This window comes from Lonchura striata, chromosome 4 (genome assembly GCF_050655825.1).
Source record: "Lonchura striata isolate lonStrDom1 chromosome 4, ASM5065582v1, whole genome shotgun sequence".
NCBI lineage: Eukaryota > Metazoa > Chordata > Aves > Passeriformes > Estrildidae > Lonchura > Lonchura striata.
Window position 1 is genome coordinate 73,102,410 of NC_140706.1, and position 16,354 is coordinate 73,118,763.

A 16,354-nucleotide genomic window follows, 5' to 3' on the forward strand; every position below is an offset into this window, starting at 1 on the left:
GTGCTGACCATTTTTGTACATTAAAATTGCCATTGCAGTTGCCATCTTGTCTCAGAACTCAACTGCTTTCTCCTCTCCTCTGCACAGCCAGTTTTGTGTTTTAATGAAGTACTGTGATTTGTATGAAAAAAACAGTTTTAGAAATCGTTTCGTCTTCCTTGTTTTAATGCGTTTAAAGAGTACATCAGGAAAGTTCTGGATTTAACATTGATAAGTGTGAAGAAGAGGAAATAAAGGTAGCTTGTGCTTCAGAGAAAACTTGTTCCTTTGACTATTTGTCAGTACAAAGTTGTATTAGTGTCACAGCTTGATGGAGGAAAAGGAGACACACAACAGCTGAAACACTGTTGTGTTTTCTGGACTCGGGCTGCATTTGTGCTAACAAGCCCAGGATCCCCTCCCAGGTATTGGAACTAACGTGGCACGGAGCTCCTGAGCTGCCAAACACAAATGACTTGGTGCAGACTGACATTGGGTGTGCACCTTGCATTTTCAGGCCCTGAAACAGGGCCAGGACGTGTTTGGGAGAATTTTGGTTGACAGGAGCCAATTCTCCACCAGGGGCTTTCTCACAGTTCCAGTGGTACTTGTTTTCCAGTGCTCAACTACAGTCTGTGTCCTAGGAGTGATCACTGGCTAGGATGGCAGCATCTTCATGCAATATCCACCACACATCTGCTCAGGGTGGGATCCTGAAACTATTTCTGCATAAAAATCTTGTGATTGTGCCAGTCAAACTCATGCATCACTCTTATGCTATCCATCTAGTCCTTATTTAACAACAGTCTTTTAGAAAAATATCAACCACTTTTTTCATGCTTGTTCTTATTAGATTTACTCTTTTTTTATGTCTCCTTTTTAGGGTGATAGCCTAAAATACATTATGGTGCCAATGAATAAATTCTAAAAGAGAATGAGTGTAAAAGAAAAAGATTCCATTTGAAGTTAAATTTAGCAGATCGTTGGCTGGGCTGATTATTTTGTTCCATTTAAGTTCATTTGTCCATCATTCCATAAATATTCCATTTCCCTTTCCTGCTCTGTTCTCCCCTTTTCTCCCAGATATACTCTGATCCTCACCCACTGCAGATTTGTCTTACGAATTTCTAACACTTTGGCTTCTAATCTTCTTCTATAGACATAATGATTCCATATCAGTTCTTGTCCTCTGTTCTCTTCCTTAATACTTCTTTTAGCTAATGCTGTTAATTAAAAGTCAAACTTTCTATTTCTTCCAGAAGAAAATGAATTATTTTCCTTACAAAACTGACTGATGCCTTTAAGAAGAGATTGCTTTTTTGAGGTTGCATTTATTAATATCTCTAAACAGAATTGTCTTATTCAGCTAGTTTTTATTTATAGGGAAAGTGTTCAGGATTTTCATACTATTTCAACATAAACAGAAATATGTTGAAATTATACCACTGCTATTTTTTAAAAAAATTAACAGATATATTAGGGCAAAAATATCCCATCTCTTGCCCAGCAACTGCCAAGCTTCTCCTACTGTTTAACAGTAGTCAGGAAGCATCATGCTGACACCAGTAACATTCTTTGTTCTCTCTGTCAGTCTCAGACTTAATTTTTTTGGTGTTCTTTTGTCAGTGTCAAAGCTGGCAGCCACAGCAGAGTGGTGTGATAACCCTGGAAGTCAGGGTTTAGGAGAGCACTACCTTGAGGTGCCTTCACATTTCATACTGCTGCTTTAAGATATGAGAGAATTTGTTAATTTAAGATTTTCTTGTACTGTAAGCTTGTCTCAACCCTCCAGCAGCAAGTGAAATCCCCTCTAGAAGTTGTAATGTGTAATGAACAATTATGCTTACCTGTCTTTATTAGGCTGTTTCTCCTTTTCCTGCTGTGATGAAAACAGAGAGAGATCTGCCGAATCGGTGCTGAAAATCTCAAAGGTAATTAAAACTTAGATTTTGTAAACAATTTTTACTGCTCATAAAATAACACAGTGAAGTTTTCTTCCCACACTGTTCTGTATTGAATGCTCTTGCCCAGAAAATCTGGATAGACAAAAAGCTCTTTAACATTTACCAGTAACATTTAGATGGCAATTGGAAGTGTATCCATATATCTGGCAGAAAGTGTCAGTACTTTGAATATGTATCACTTGCTATTGTTTTCTTCTTCTGTCAGAAAAGTTCATTTTTAACTCTGAAGGAGCCACAGATGCTTCACTGGTAGCTATGAAATATCCCAACAGTGACCAAAAGCAGAAAGTGTTATATTTACTAGGGATGTGGGCCTGAAAACAACCCAATGAGAAGATGGTAAATAAATAACAGGCATTGCTGGAGAAATGAAATGGGGACTGCAATAACCATGTAATTGTCCCTCCTGGCATTTATATCAAATTACAGTGAAATAAGGGAATATTATTGGAATCCAACAAGTCGCTCTAGTAAGTTTTATTTTGCTTTTGGTGTCCATGTTCTAGTACAAATAAAAAGACATCTCTGCCACAAGAAACACCAAACTCCTACAATTTTTTTATAGCAAAGTGTGTACAAAATATTTAATGAACTTATATAATGCCTGTATAAAGGATGCAGCTGTCCATGTTTCTGCTTTCTTCAGTATATTAAGTTTATTTATATATATATATATATATATGTGTGTGTATGTTTTGGTTTCTCTCTTTTATATTGATTGTCTTCTTCCATTTTAGGTTTCGTTATAGTTCAACACATTTTCTCAAATCAAGGTTATTGATATATAGGGAGACAGTCAATCCTGATAATACCCAACACTGCTACAGCCCTCAAATGAAACCATTTCCATTCAGGATCAGCCTCTGCAAGCCAAGCCTTTACTTCATCAACTGAGGTTATGACCCTGATTCAATTTTTACACATCCATGGGACAAAAGCAAATATGTGGCCTTGTTTTGATTTTTTTTTTTGTTGTTTGGTTTTCTTAAGATCTTGGGCAATATTTATTATAAATAGAAACTTTTCTTTGCAGCCAGGGAAACTCATTTTCTGTGGCAAATGTACACTTTTCTGCCAGGTTTACCAATAAATACCATGTACTGGTCTGGAGCTACAGAGAATGCAAAGCAGTAAAAGAGCCAATATTTAGTGATCTAGTGCCATGTAAATATCCTGCTTCCCTGTGGAAACAAATTTTATCATACAGACCTTTTTGGATATGTATAAGCTGTTACTCTAAAATATTTTGTTATTTCCATGGAAGGAAGCAGGGATAAGGAAACAACCTGATCTGTGCACTTGCAAAGGCAATTTACTATATGCAAAATGCATACTGCTAATTTATCCTAAGTATAAACAAACTCATCCCTTAAAAAACCAGGACCTCTCTGTAGGAAAGTGAAATGGATGTAATCCACATCAACCTGTCAGATATATATAGATATAGATATAGATATAGATATAGATATAGATGATAGATATAGATATAGATATAGATATAGATATAGATATAGATATAGATATAGATATAGATAGATATAGATATAGATAGATATAGATATAGATATATATACAAATAATACCCAGCAAGCCACAGGAGAAAATATTTCTATTCAATTATTTTTGAGTTCAGCTGGCATCCAATTAAAATGTCCACTTCTGAGACTTCTGAGAAATACACAGAAAAGTGTGACTTCCCCTAACAATCCATTTCTTTACAAACTCTTTGGATTGACTAAGAACTTTTTACTTCAGGAGGTCTGAGCACCACACTCAAAATTTATTAAGTATATGGTAGCAGTAGTATACTGCATCTTTGGAAGGGGAACAGTCTGAGGAGGATAAGAGAATCCCTCAAGGTCAAGCTTACTAAACTAAAAATCTTCAGTATATTCTTCTCACAGAAATTCCTCCTGCCCCCTCCTGATTTCAAGACAGATTTTAGCCTCTTACCTAATGTTAATTTTAATAACATTTCCTAGAGCACATAAAAAAAACCCTGTAGATCATCACCTTTACAGAGAACATTGGCAATAGAAAATATTTGGCATTGTTTGCACATAAGAACAAAGGTTTCCTACCATTTTCCCAGTTAAATTTTACCCAGTTCACATTTCTACAATTTCTTCTTTACTCTTTATTTCTCCTCACTATTTGTAGACACCCTTCTCAAGAACATTGCCAGTTGGCATTGGATAATTGGGATTATGACAATTTTGCAACAGCTCTGTATCTCATGAAGTGGCCTGTAAGCACTACCTGACCCAGTCACTTGATGTCCAGCTCGTGCATTTGTAGCTGCTTTTCAGTGGCCATAAATCCTTTATTAGATAGTCATTCATATAGAGTTATAAAAATAAATAACAAATAAAATCCCGTAAATGGAAAAATAACACAATCTTGGTTTTATTTCTCTTTAAAAAAAACCCCATAAATATTTATAATAGATTGTTTTATATAACTTTACATTAAATTAGTTTTCATTTTTATATGACATTGCAAAATAAAAAAAATATAATTCTTGTATTTCGATTTAGCATTTAGTTTTTACTTTTAGAAAAGTGCTTTTTAAAATCAAGATCTGGCAAATTTTTTTCTCAGCTCCACTATGACCTTATGACTTTTGGTTACTTATTTCTTTTCTTTACATAATTTGTCCTTCTGTGCCTGATTTTCTTATCTAAAAAGCAAAATCATAAAGGAAAAAAAAAAAAAAAAAAAAGGAGCTGTAATTCTGCAGTTTGCCCTGATAGACAGCTGAAATTCTTCTCAGAGGTTTGCATTGAGAGCCAATGCCTGGAATAGTTTCTACTTTCTGGATACCAGTATTGTCAGTATATCACCCAAAGGCTCAATTAATAAGAAAAGGCATTGTCTAGGGAGCATATGGTTTTATTAATGCTAATAGTGAAAAAAAAATATTTAGAAAGAGTCTTTATTGTTTGCTTGTGTATTTTTGCATCCAAGTGTTATTTTATGAGAAGAGAAAGTACTGCTGCACTGTGGTCACTTGGGAACCTTTGGTTTCTTTCAGATCCAGTCTTCTGGAGTGGCTTTAAAACATAAAAGTCTAGACTTGTTTCTGAGTTTAGAATAAATGCAGAAACAGCTGATGTGCTTTGGCTATTCTCAGTTTTACTGGTGGCAAACACAGTAGCTGTGATTGTGTTAATGTTTATAGTAGGGGGTTACATTACAATGAAAAAAAAGCATTGATTTGTAATCAATGTTTGTGGCAAAAAGGACTATATCAATAAAAAATATGTATTTATAGAAATAATAAGATTTCTAATATGAGCGTTTTAAAAAAATAAATCCACACATTTTAATATTCTCTGATTTTATATTGCTTATGGCATCTGAAGAAACTGGAATGGGAGTCGTCATGACACGTTATTGTGTTATTCCAAACAGATTTTGACAGTCTTGATAACACTTCTAATAGAGCCTAGCAGGTTTTCTGTTTTTGACAAAACATGCAACATTTTCTATTCCTGGCTTTGACTCCTATTTATTAGGATAGTCCAATTCTTATTTAACACAAAATTAATTTTCAGCCCGTGATTTTCTCATTTCCAGATATTCAAAAATATATTTCTTTTATGTCTGGTACATTTTGAGAAAGTCAGATTTCAATTTCAGCTTCATTCATCCTTATAATGAGTAGGACTCTATAGAGAGAAGTTCTTCCCATCCCTTCTAGTTACAGTGCAGGGAAACTAGAAAAGGGGACCAAAAGAATTTGTTCAAACTGAGGAAAATCTGTAGGCACTGTAAGAAGGCAACTGTCATTATCCATCCTTATTACTCCCAATGTCTGGAAATACTGAGGGAAGGACTTTAATTTCCTCAATGAAATACAAGATATCTTCTCATCCTTGTGACAGAAATAAATATTCCAAGGAAGATGTGTTATGCATTTTCAGAACTGTGGCTGTAAAGGTTTCTTTACAGGTAAGAGATTCTTTCAAATGCTAATAAGTGAATTCTTTGGAGAGTCAGGATTAAAAAACAGGGTGATGTGTTTCAAACTCCTACAGAAAAGTTTAGTGGAAAATGCCAGAGATGATTTAGACAGAGTTTTCTGAAACCAGGGAGTTTTCTGACAACTCTTTTAACAGGCAGATGCATCTGAATGAAAATCAAATGCCAAGAATGTCAATGAGTTTTCTGTGCCACACCTTTTTGTTTAGATGTTGGATTTTACTATTTAAAAACATAGAAGGAGTAATTTCTCTCTGTAGGACTCTGTGAGATGGGAGAATGATGCAGGTGAGAATTGGGATGATGAAAAAATAACATGCAAACAGTATAATGGGGCCCTTTTAATGCACATAGCATGAAATCTGGCAGTTAATAAAGAATATGGGGTTTTCTCCATAGTAGAAAATAACTCAGACAAACCACAAATTGCTTGGTTGCTTCTTGCTTGGGGTTTTTCTATCAGAAGAGAAAAACACATCTCATTTTTTCTTTTCTTTTTTTTTTTTCTAGTCAAGGTTTGTTTTGTTTTTTGGGGCATTTTTGGTACAGATCCTACTCCAAGGATCAGTATATACTGATTACTTTCCAGTCCCATACGTTATATTTGAGTTTTCAGGAGGGAAATAAAATATTCCTCTCATTCTTTTAGTCTTTTAGAAACACATAGTAGAGGAAATAAATTTAATAATAACAGCAATTTAATGATGATTTTCACTATATTTTCAAAATGTTTTGTAACATGAGGGTACTTGAGGCTTTGTAGCTGAGGTCCGGTGAGATTACCCAGCATCACACAGGGTCAATGCCAAACAAAGAGCTGTTTTGGCTCTTATTTAGCTGTTTGATTTCCAGAAAAAGGAATTTCATTGTCTCCTTCGCTATTTTGCCTTTTGTGTCTTAGAATTCCTGCAGAATTCTTGTCCTGTACCGAGTTCCTTTATTTAATTGCTCATTTGCTTTGTTACAGCTTTAATTTTCATATGGCACCTGTGCTTTTTCAGGTATGATGAGACAGGTGCAATGCCACAGTAGTTGGGAAAATTTAAAAAAAAAGGAAAAAAAACTAAGAAGGCAAGGGAGTTTCCAGCTTATCAGAATATACATAATTTATCAGGAAATGAAAGAAATATATAAAACCTTGTTTAGTGCTATCAGTATAAACAGGATGTTCAAGGAAACAAGAATGTATTTACATGTCATTCTCTAAGTCAAAAGAAAAAAAAAAAAAAAAAAATCCCCTCAAAGCACCTGCAGAATTTCAGCCAAGCTTAAGATAAGTATTTATGCTAAATCTATAAGGAATGAACCTTAATCTTGATACTCTGTGGGAAATAAGCAGCAAAGTACCTGGGTTCTGTATCCTGACCTGGAAGACCTCCAGATTTTGGGGCTTTGTTTGTGCAAAAGTTCCCCAAAGAGCTGCTGGCATTTCATTTCTCACAGGCAATGACTCACCTACTCACAATCACCATTTCTCAGCCCTGAGCTTTGGGTACCCCTCCCAGTCTGTGTCATTGCTCTAAAAACTTATTCAAACCATCTTGCATCAATTTCTTCCATTTTTAAAGGCCACTAGTAAGACTATCAACAGTTTGTAGCAGAGAAAGAAGAGAAAAGAGATATAGCAAGTTGATGAGATATGAAGAAAATTAAGAATAGTTGCTTAGAACTTGAGCTTAATTGCTTAAAGCAATCTCTGTGTAAAATCTCTGATATTCTGTGTAAAATATATTTCAAGTATGCTTTGTTCTGCTTTTCATGATGAGAATCAATTTTATATTTTTTTTAACAGCCATCTAAGTGTGTGGAAATATTGCTCTTCTAGGGGTTCAAGAACAAAATGGGAAATTTTTCTTTGCCTGGAATAAAATTATTTCTTTGTGCTTGCACATCATTTGCCTACAAATAAATTTTTATTTCCCAAAACTTATTATGTACCTTATAATAATTTTTTTCCTTTCTTTTTCCTTTTTTTAACTAATTCTCTAATGCAGATGATGCAGCTGTTTCAAATAGTAAAAGCAGACCACGGGATGGTTATCTATCAAAAGATAGACTCATTTATTTTAATAGATAAATGTGTATTTCTAGACCAAATTTTTTTAATAGCCCTTTATTTTTATGTCATTTTCATAGAGTAAGAAGGATATCTCCTCTCTGATTAAACTCTCGGCATCAAATAAATTTAAATACAGATTGTTTTCCCCGTCCTGTTTTAATGAACAGCTTTCCCAAAGGATCTTCAAAATGCCTTATAACTAGTTTTAATCAGTTGCTTGTTAAAATGCTTGTCTATTTTTGAGTAATATTTACACATTTTTATTTTATTTAGATATGGTTTAGGACTGTTTTCTGTGACTCATGTCACCTACCAAAAAGTAGAAAATGTATCTACCAAATAACTGTCCAGCAAAAGGTACTGATGCCTTTATGTCCAATCACAAATATGTAAGTAGTTAAAAAGGAAAAAAAAGTAAAAAAAGAAAGTAAAAAAAAAGAAGTCTGCATTTCTTTCAGAGCACTGTAAAAGAGCACTTGACTATTTAGTATACTATCTCCAGTCTGGGTGAAATTAAAGATGACTCCAATTATTTCTAGGGGGAAAGTCAAAATGTCAAGTTATTTTTTCAAGGCTATTTTTTTCTTTGCTGCATTCTGTGCTCCTATTTCTGCGAGCTAAGCAGCTAGACTCAATCTAATAATAATGTCTGGAAGAATGAAAAGAGCAGAGCACAAAGTATCCTAAATTGGGTGATTTGGAGAGCAGCTCATCGTGCTGTGTTTGGTGGGAATTCTGCAGCTCCTGCCTGTGAGCAGGTGGGTCCAGTAAGGGCTGATTGATTCATAGGGAAAGGAGGAAATCAGCCTTTTTTTCAGTCTGGAATTTGAATTTCACACCTACTGTGTGAAATGCTGTGTCCTAGGACCCCCCCATTCCACAGACTTGGTCCTCTGGGTGATGCGAGCATGAGATCCCACCATAGTGCGATGTCTGACAAAATGGGATTTGAATGAAGTTTCTGTGAAACTTGAAAGCCAGTCACAAATTTCTGATGCAAGTTCTGCTTTAACAAAGCAGAATTTTTCTTTTCTAACAGATAAAAAAATTTGCCTTCCCAAGCCTCGCCTTAAGTGACACACACACATCTATCTATACTTAAGTATATATAGATATATGTGTAAGAGAAAGCTATGATTGGAATTATGTAAGTTATGGTTTTAATGGCTCCCTAAGGAATTTGGTGGGGTTTTTTTCTGACTTTAAACAAGTATTTTTCAGGTCAGCTTAAAATAAAATAAATCAGGTATGCCATATGTCTTAAAATATTGACAAGACATTAAATATCCAGAATTCTTCCTTTAATAACTCTCAGTGGATCCTGGAGTTTTTGTTCATAAGTATTAGTGGGAATGACCTATAATATTAAGGTTAATATTATAGAGTTTCTACATATTTTTGGATTTTTTAGGAAATTTGAGACCCTTTATCAATAATAGGGGTGTTTTCATGTATTTGATTTATTATGGGATTTATGTGGTTTCAGTTTACAAGTTTCCCAAAAGAAATTCAGATTTTAGTATGTGTACTTCCCTATAACCAGGGTGTGAACTTTCCATTATGGTTACATTGCAAACCTCTTTTTGTGATGCATAATCATATGCCAAAGTTAGAAACTCCTTATTGAAAATATCCTGTTATTCCTCTCTTTAATGGAATTTTTTCATCCTTTTCTCGGTAATCTGGTATGAAGAGGGAACAGATTTATCAGAGCAGCTCCTCTGCTAAATTAAGCTCTTGGGTATTTAACACTGTGTGAACTAACATCATTTGGCTTTTTGACAGACTTTTGTCTCCTTAAAGTCATATTTCACTTGCAGAGTCTGATCCTGATGCAAAACTTTGCTGTCCCTGCTCAGTGCTGGGATGTTTGCCCTGCTCCATGTTACTTGCTTTCATCTAATAAATCTGGGAAAAGGAACTGATACCACCACTTTGAATCCAATCTTATACAATCTACTACCCAATTTCAGCTGCAATTATTAATGACACCACATTTTCAGTGACATCCTCATGCCTGGGGCCTCTGAGCTACAAGAAACCCCCATAAAAGCAGGGCTGCACGCAGGGTTCTGCTTTGTGTATTGTGTTTTGAAACCAGCCTTACTTTTTCTCCTGCTGTATGTAAAAATAGCCAGTGTGTTTCTAGGAAAATTGAAAACACGACACTCCTTCTATCCTGAAAGACTTTATACCACACAGCAACCCACAGCAAGCTAATTGTTCAGAAATACAGTTTTGAAAAACAGGACTAAATTTAACATATCCCTCCTTGGCTATTAAGGCACAGACAAGATGAGAGCTAAAGGTTAGTGATTTTCCTGAAAGGTGGTGGGCAGCAGAGTTAAAAAGCTTCTCTAAATGTGCTGTGTGGGAACTTGATTTTTGAAATAAAACTTATAGGAGCTCTACAAGCTGTTTTCCCCTCGGGAATCTGTGGAGCGTTTCATTAGAAATGAAAGGTTATAGGCAAGGCAGTGTTTGCACCATTGACCTTTCACTAGATGCCTTTCTAAAGCAGTGTTGAATGTCTCTAAAGGATGCAAATGTATTTTCTTCAAAACACAGCAACTGTGAGCCTTCCATGAAAGCAGTCTAATTTAGAGAATTACAGGATTGTTGAGCTCAACCCGCTGTATTGAAGAGCTCTGTAAAAAGAAGTTTACCTTTTCTAACTCTGACATGGCTTTTTTCATCCCTCGCTCTGCCCTTTACATCAATAGTGTTCCTCTTTCTTACTTTAACTTCTCAGTGTGGGTTAAGGAGACTGAAGCTGAGAAAGCAAGAGAAGTTTTCATCAAACATCTGCTTTTGGTATCGATTGCTGGTTTGAGTTATAGATGATGCTTTGGTGGGTGAAAGACTCCAGCTGGCCCCCCTGTTCAGGGGGAAAAGAGAATTACAAATAAAAGGCTTCTGCAGAGTTTCTATCTCTCCATGTATTGACACCTCAGGATTTGTTAATGCTTTCAGAGAAAACCACCTTGCTTTTTTAGGTAAGCACTGATAATGTTTAATGAGGAACAGCATCATTTCCTTCACAGGGGCTGAGAGAGTTCGGAGAGGATTTTATGTTTTTCCGTGGATATTAACACTTAGAGATACTGGAAGGGAATGTGAGATAAAATTATAAAAGTTCTAATCTTTCCTGTATCTCTTGTCTGCAATTGTACCATTTCGAGAAATCACAGGTTAAATATTTATTGTGTTACAAAAAGAATAACTGCATAGTTTTGCAGCTCAGAGGAAACAGATATCCAGAGCTCCCAGGTAAATGTGTTCATCACAAAATGAAAAATCATCTGGGTTGGAAAAGAGCTTTGAGATCTTCGAGCCCAACCCAGTTACTGAACGATGGGCCTCCCATATGATCAGAGTTTCAACTTTATTCATATAAAGTTGGATTTTCTGTGTGAACTTGAGTGTCAACATGATGCTTACATCAGGCTTTAGGGAGTCTGAAAACTTAGATCAAATGAAACACAAACTACCAATTAAAATATTTTTGTGTAGTAATCATAAATCTTAATTAGTTTGTTTGGCTTTATGTACTTGTGTAGAGTTTTTAAAAGAATTAAGTACTTTAAAACCACAGATTTACTCTATGTGTAAGTTTAACTTGTCTCCAAAATTGATACAACTATGTATTAGACTTTGGCAATGGTGCCTTCTTGATTTTGCAGCAGAAACACCAACATGATATTTGGAATCACAACTGTCACTTATGAAGCAAGCCTTTCAAAAAAAAAAAAAAAAAAGAAAGAAAAAAAAAAGCCATCAAATCAATATTTATTTTTATTTTATAATTGAAGACTATTGAATATATCACAAAATGTCTATATTCATTTACATTTGTCTTCAACAATGCTTTTTATAAAATTATATTCTGTATTAATTAAGATAAAACATTATCAACTTACTGGACTAAACCAGTCTAAGAGGCAGAACTCTGATTAATATGAATGTTGGAAGTCTAATGCTTTGCTACTTAGCCTTAGGTAAAAGTTTTTTGAAAATACTTGGCCTTTGGAAAATAATTTAAAGAAAGAACTTTGGTCTGTGTCACACTAAACTTGCCATCTGACCTTAACACATGTCACTTATTTCTTTAAAAATGTCTCTGAAATAAGATTTTTGTTTTCTCATCTTTTACTCACCTTGCTCTTTTTCATTATGGCTTTTTTCTAAGAACAGTTGTGAGGAAAAACGTCCAAAATAGGATATTTTCTTTATACTTTCTCAGGGTACACCTTTAGTTGGAATTTCATGAATCTGATTTACTATTAATTTTATAATTTTTGAAGGCACTGGATGTCTAAGAATGTTAGCAGTTCTTCTTCAAGTGTGATACCTAACTTGCCAGGTGATTATTCAATGATTAAAAATTGATTTTCCAAGCTCTGGAAGAATTTCTCCGTTTTAAAATAAGATACAAGTAGAGATACAGAGATCTAATGCATGGCAAGCCCTTTCAAAACCTCTAAGCCTTGTGTTTGTTTATGATCTGTTTGCTAGGCTCAGTGACTACTGTATTGGCTCAATTTATTTAATTTAGCAAATTATGTAGCTGTTCAACATGGTTTAGTTTAATATCGATGTGCTCTTTGGATGGTACGTTTCATTCAATCTGTGATGTATTTGATGTAGCAGGTGCAGTGATTTTGATTCAATATATTAAGTATCTGATTAGATAAGTTATGTATCTGATTTGGAATATGGCTTATTTAATAGCCTGTGCATTTTTTTCCTGTGTAAGCTGCAGTAAATTCTAAATGTATTTAGTCCAGTATATGATATATCTACAATATATGTATGTGTAGTTAATGTTTTTATGGGAGTCTGTAATTCATCTGCAATATTTCTGAATTTTGAATAAATTGTATCTCATATCTATCCTCAGAGGCTAGAAGGGGGCTTTAAATCATAATGTGAAGAACACTGAGCGAGCTCATTTGTGGTGAATATCACTGGATGCAATCACACTTTATAAATGTTGCCATTTGTGAAGCATCTTGAATTCCAAATAGCCTTCACTGTGCCACAGCACTGAACCTCAGATTGCACGCTGCCCAGATAAAAACAACCTATTAGAGACACTTGACAGCAATACTGTAACACTCTTGGAAGACACATTTGCAGCACTTCTTTTAGAACCTTAAGAAATTATGGTGAAGAGAAAAAAACCACAATAAAACTCAAAAGATCCAGGCCAAAATCTAAGCATGTTGCTTGCTGTGCATCCTCAATTCTGTTAACTGAATTCTGGAATTGTATCTTGTGTCAGTATCTTCATGTGGTTTGTAAGGTAAGCTCTAAATGAATGTTTGACCTCTTCAGTGTGTAGGAAGCTAAAGAAAAGGTATTTCAGATTTCAGATTTCACAGCTCAAATATTAACATCTATTTTTCAGCTGAAAGTACAAAAAAAATATAGAAAGATCAAAACAAAACAAACCATCCAAAAGCCCTGTTTAAGACATTGCACTTGTGAAGAAACATTTATGTTTAAAAAAAAGTCTTTGTCTCTCAGACTTGTTAATCTGTTAATGACAAAATTCTGGGTCAGATATTTAACAGAAGAGCCAGCTATAAAAATAATGGATAATTTCTTTAAGAATTTAACTCTTATTTAGGGTTCAATAGTTATAGAATAAGGAAAGAAAACAGATCATCTGAAACCTAGTGAGACAGTAAGGCAAACCCACAATATTTGGTGCTGAAATTGGATCATCTTTTGGATTCCATCTTATATATATTAATCAGGGGAATTTCTGGAATTCTTTTCTTAAATGCAAGACTGTTTTTAAATATCCAAACGGATTTAGACAATTGTAATATTTCCATAAAGAAGAAATTTGCATATTCTCAATTAGATGTGAAGTTAGAAAATTATATAAATGGCTCCTTTTTTTCAATTAAATTTTTAAAAAATCCTAAGGGAAATGGGTAAAATCATTGCAATGACTCAAAACCAGAATTCCAGTTTCCTTTTATAGTTCTAGAATATTTTATATCTTACCATTTCTTACCGTGTAGGAGGCAAAAAAAGGAAAACCACCCTCAATTTTACTTTTTTTTTGGTCTTTTGGGAGGAAATATTTAATCAGTTACAGATTTGGTCTTTTTCTCCCCTTAAAACATCCAGTCCTCTCTGTCACTTGCTGTGAATCACACTACATGTCTACTTGATGTAACTTCTGAAAATAAGAAATGCAATTCTAGCTCTTGAAGTGTAAAAGTCCCTACCTACTCCTCCAGTCAGTTGATAGGATACTGAAGTGGTTTTCGTGTGTCAAGTACATAAATTTATCTCCATCTACATTTCATGCCAAATATAAAAACCAGATAGTTAGCAGATAATTAATTCTACTTCTCAACTAATAGATGCATTCTAAACAGAACACTGACAGATGAGTACTACTTTCCATTTGACTTTGCAATCCTAAAATAGTGGTAAAATGCTGACATGTTTGCAATGAAAAAAAATGTGTAAAATTATTTAGATATTGGCTGGCTCGTAGTGAAGAGACTTAATACTTTCTAGTGCTTTAAAACAAAAAGCTAGGTGTGGAGGGAGGCAGGAGGGAAAACAAAATATAATTCCTGGAAACTATTGGTGAAAAAAGTGCAGGAACTTTTCGAAGACTTCATCCAAACCTACACAACTGCTGCAAGAAAATTATTCATTGTACCTTTGTCACCAAAACTGATAAAATTTCTCTTCACTAGAACTACATTTTAAGACTGTCCTGGCCCATATTTTTGTGTCTTGCTCAGAATGGGGTGGGGCAGTCAGATGCAGGTATTGATTCATTATTGATTGATTGATTGATTGATTGGCATTCATTGATTCACATCCGAGTCTCACTGTGCTGCCTTGCATGGCACTGTCACTGCTTTAGCCCCGTCCCGGTGTGTCAAAGACCACCCTAGGTCAGGGTGGCTCCGTGTGGTGGAAAAGTCTCTCCTCCAACCCGAGCTTCCAAGAAAGGCTCATCAGTCTCTGTTGTTGGGTCTCAAGGCAGTTTATTGCAAGTTGTCTAAAAGATTTTCTCCTGGGGCTGCTGTGGTTTGCTCACAGCTCAGGCAGAGGCACACACACACCCTGACATCCTCTCTGACCCCGACTGCTTCTTCTCTCCCACCCAGGGCTGCTGCTCTCTTTTATATGGTACATTACGTGTTACATGTTTACAGTTTTCCCCAATGCCCATTACCTATATTAAATGGTGCTTTTCTATCTTTTATATAGCACATTACGTGTTACATGGTTACAGTTTTTCCCAATGCCTATTACCTATATTAAATGGTGCTTTTCTATCTTTTATATGGGACATTACCTGTTACATGGTTACAGTTTTTCCCAATGCCTATTACCTATATTAAATGGTGCTTTTCTATCTTTTATATGGTACATTACGTGTTACATGTTTACAGTTTTTCCCCAATGCCTATTACCTATATTAAATGGTGTCTTTCTACTCTAAACCAATCTGTGAGTGCCAACATCACCAAGAACATGGAGGTGAGGAAGGAGAAAGAGGGAGGACAGGGCAGGCCCAAATCCCAAATCCATCTTAAAACCTCTGACCCCCATGTACAAAACCAAAACCTCCCTGTACACCACTCAAAAATTCTTCCCTTTACTTTGTGACTACTTCTACTATAATATCTAAACTTTTGTGACTTCTTGTTCTTCCTGCAAGGTTGGTAAATCATTCCATGGTTCAAACCCAAAATCACAGCTGTTTGCAGCTGCCTGCCAGGGTCTCAAATGCTTCTGACCTGGGCCCAGAACATCCAAAAATGTCTGAGGGACATTTTGAGTTCCAACACCAGTGCACGGTGCACTGTTCCTACAAAAGCCTTTCACAGAGAAAAGTTTAAATTGTCCCCCTTCTCCTCCAGGTATTTCTGCAGAGTGGAATGTGAAAGACACAGCAGCTGTACTTTTAACAATGAATACCTCAGATAATCCCAATTTTGTCAATCAGCCTCGAGGGAGCCGTGACTGCTGATGCAATTTAAGTCAGTGTTAAGGCTAATCTAAAGACGGGTGAAACCTGCCAGCATGGCTCTGTCAGAGGTCTGATGAGTTATCTCTGACCAACGTGGAGCTGCTGGCAGAAGTTAAATTTAGATGTAGTTAAAGAAGACAACTGAAGAACCCAGACTAACTTTCTCTGGTAAGAATTTATATGCCCCAGGAGGACTAGAATAACTATTTATAAAATAATAATTCTGCTGATGGATGTTAGGTGCATAAGAAGGGTGGCAGTTCTCTTGTCTGGTGATTGACATCCAAAAATTGCTGTCAAATTCTGAGATACTTGCTCAAGATTCTCTTAGAGTCAACAGGGAGGAATAGG

The 16,354-nt window shown here is 35.3% G+C and overlaps 1 long non-coding RNA gene across 1 annotated transcript in view; it reads left to right on the top strand.

Annotated features, from left to right (window-relative positions):
* Positions 1 to 294: 294 nt before the first annotated feature.
* Positions 295 to 16,354, top strand: part of LOC110468235 (uncharacterized) — a 102,602-nt gene continuing 86,542 nt past the window's right edge. Inside the window, exon 1 of the long non-coding RNA XR_002465051.4 lies at positions 295 to 1,910. This is a non-coding gene — a long non-coding RNA (uncharacterized LOC110468235). The remainder of the gene's footprint in view (positions 1,911 to 16,354) is intronic.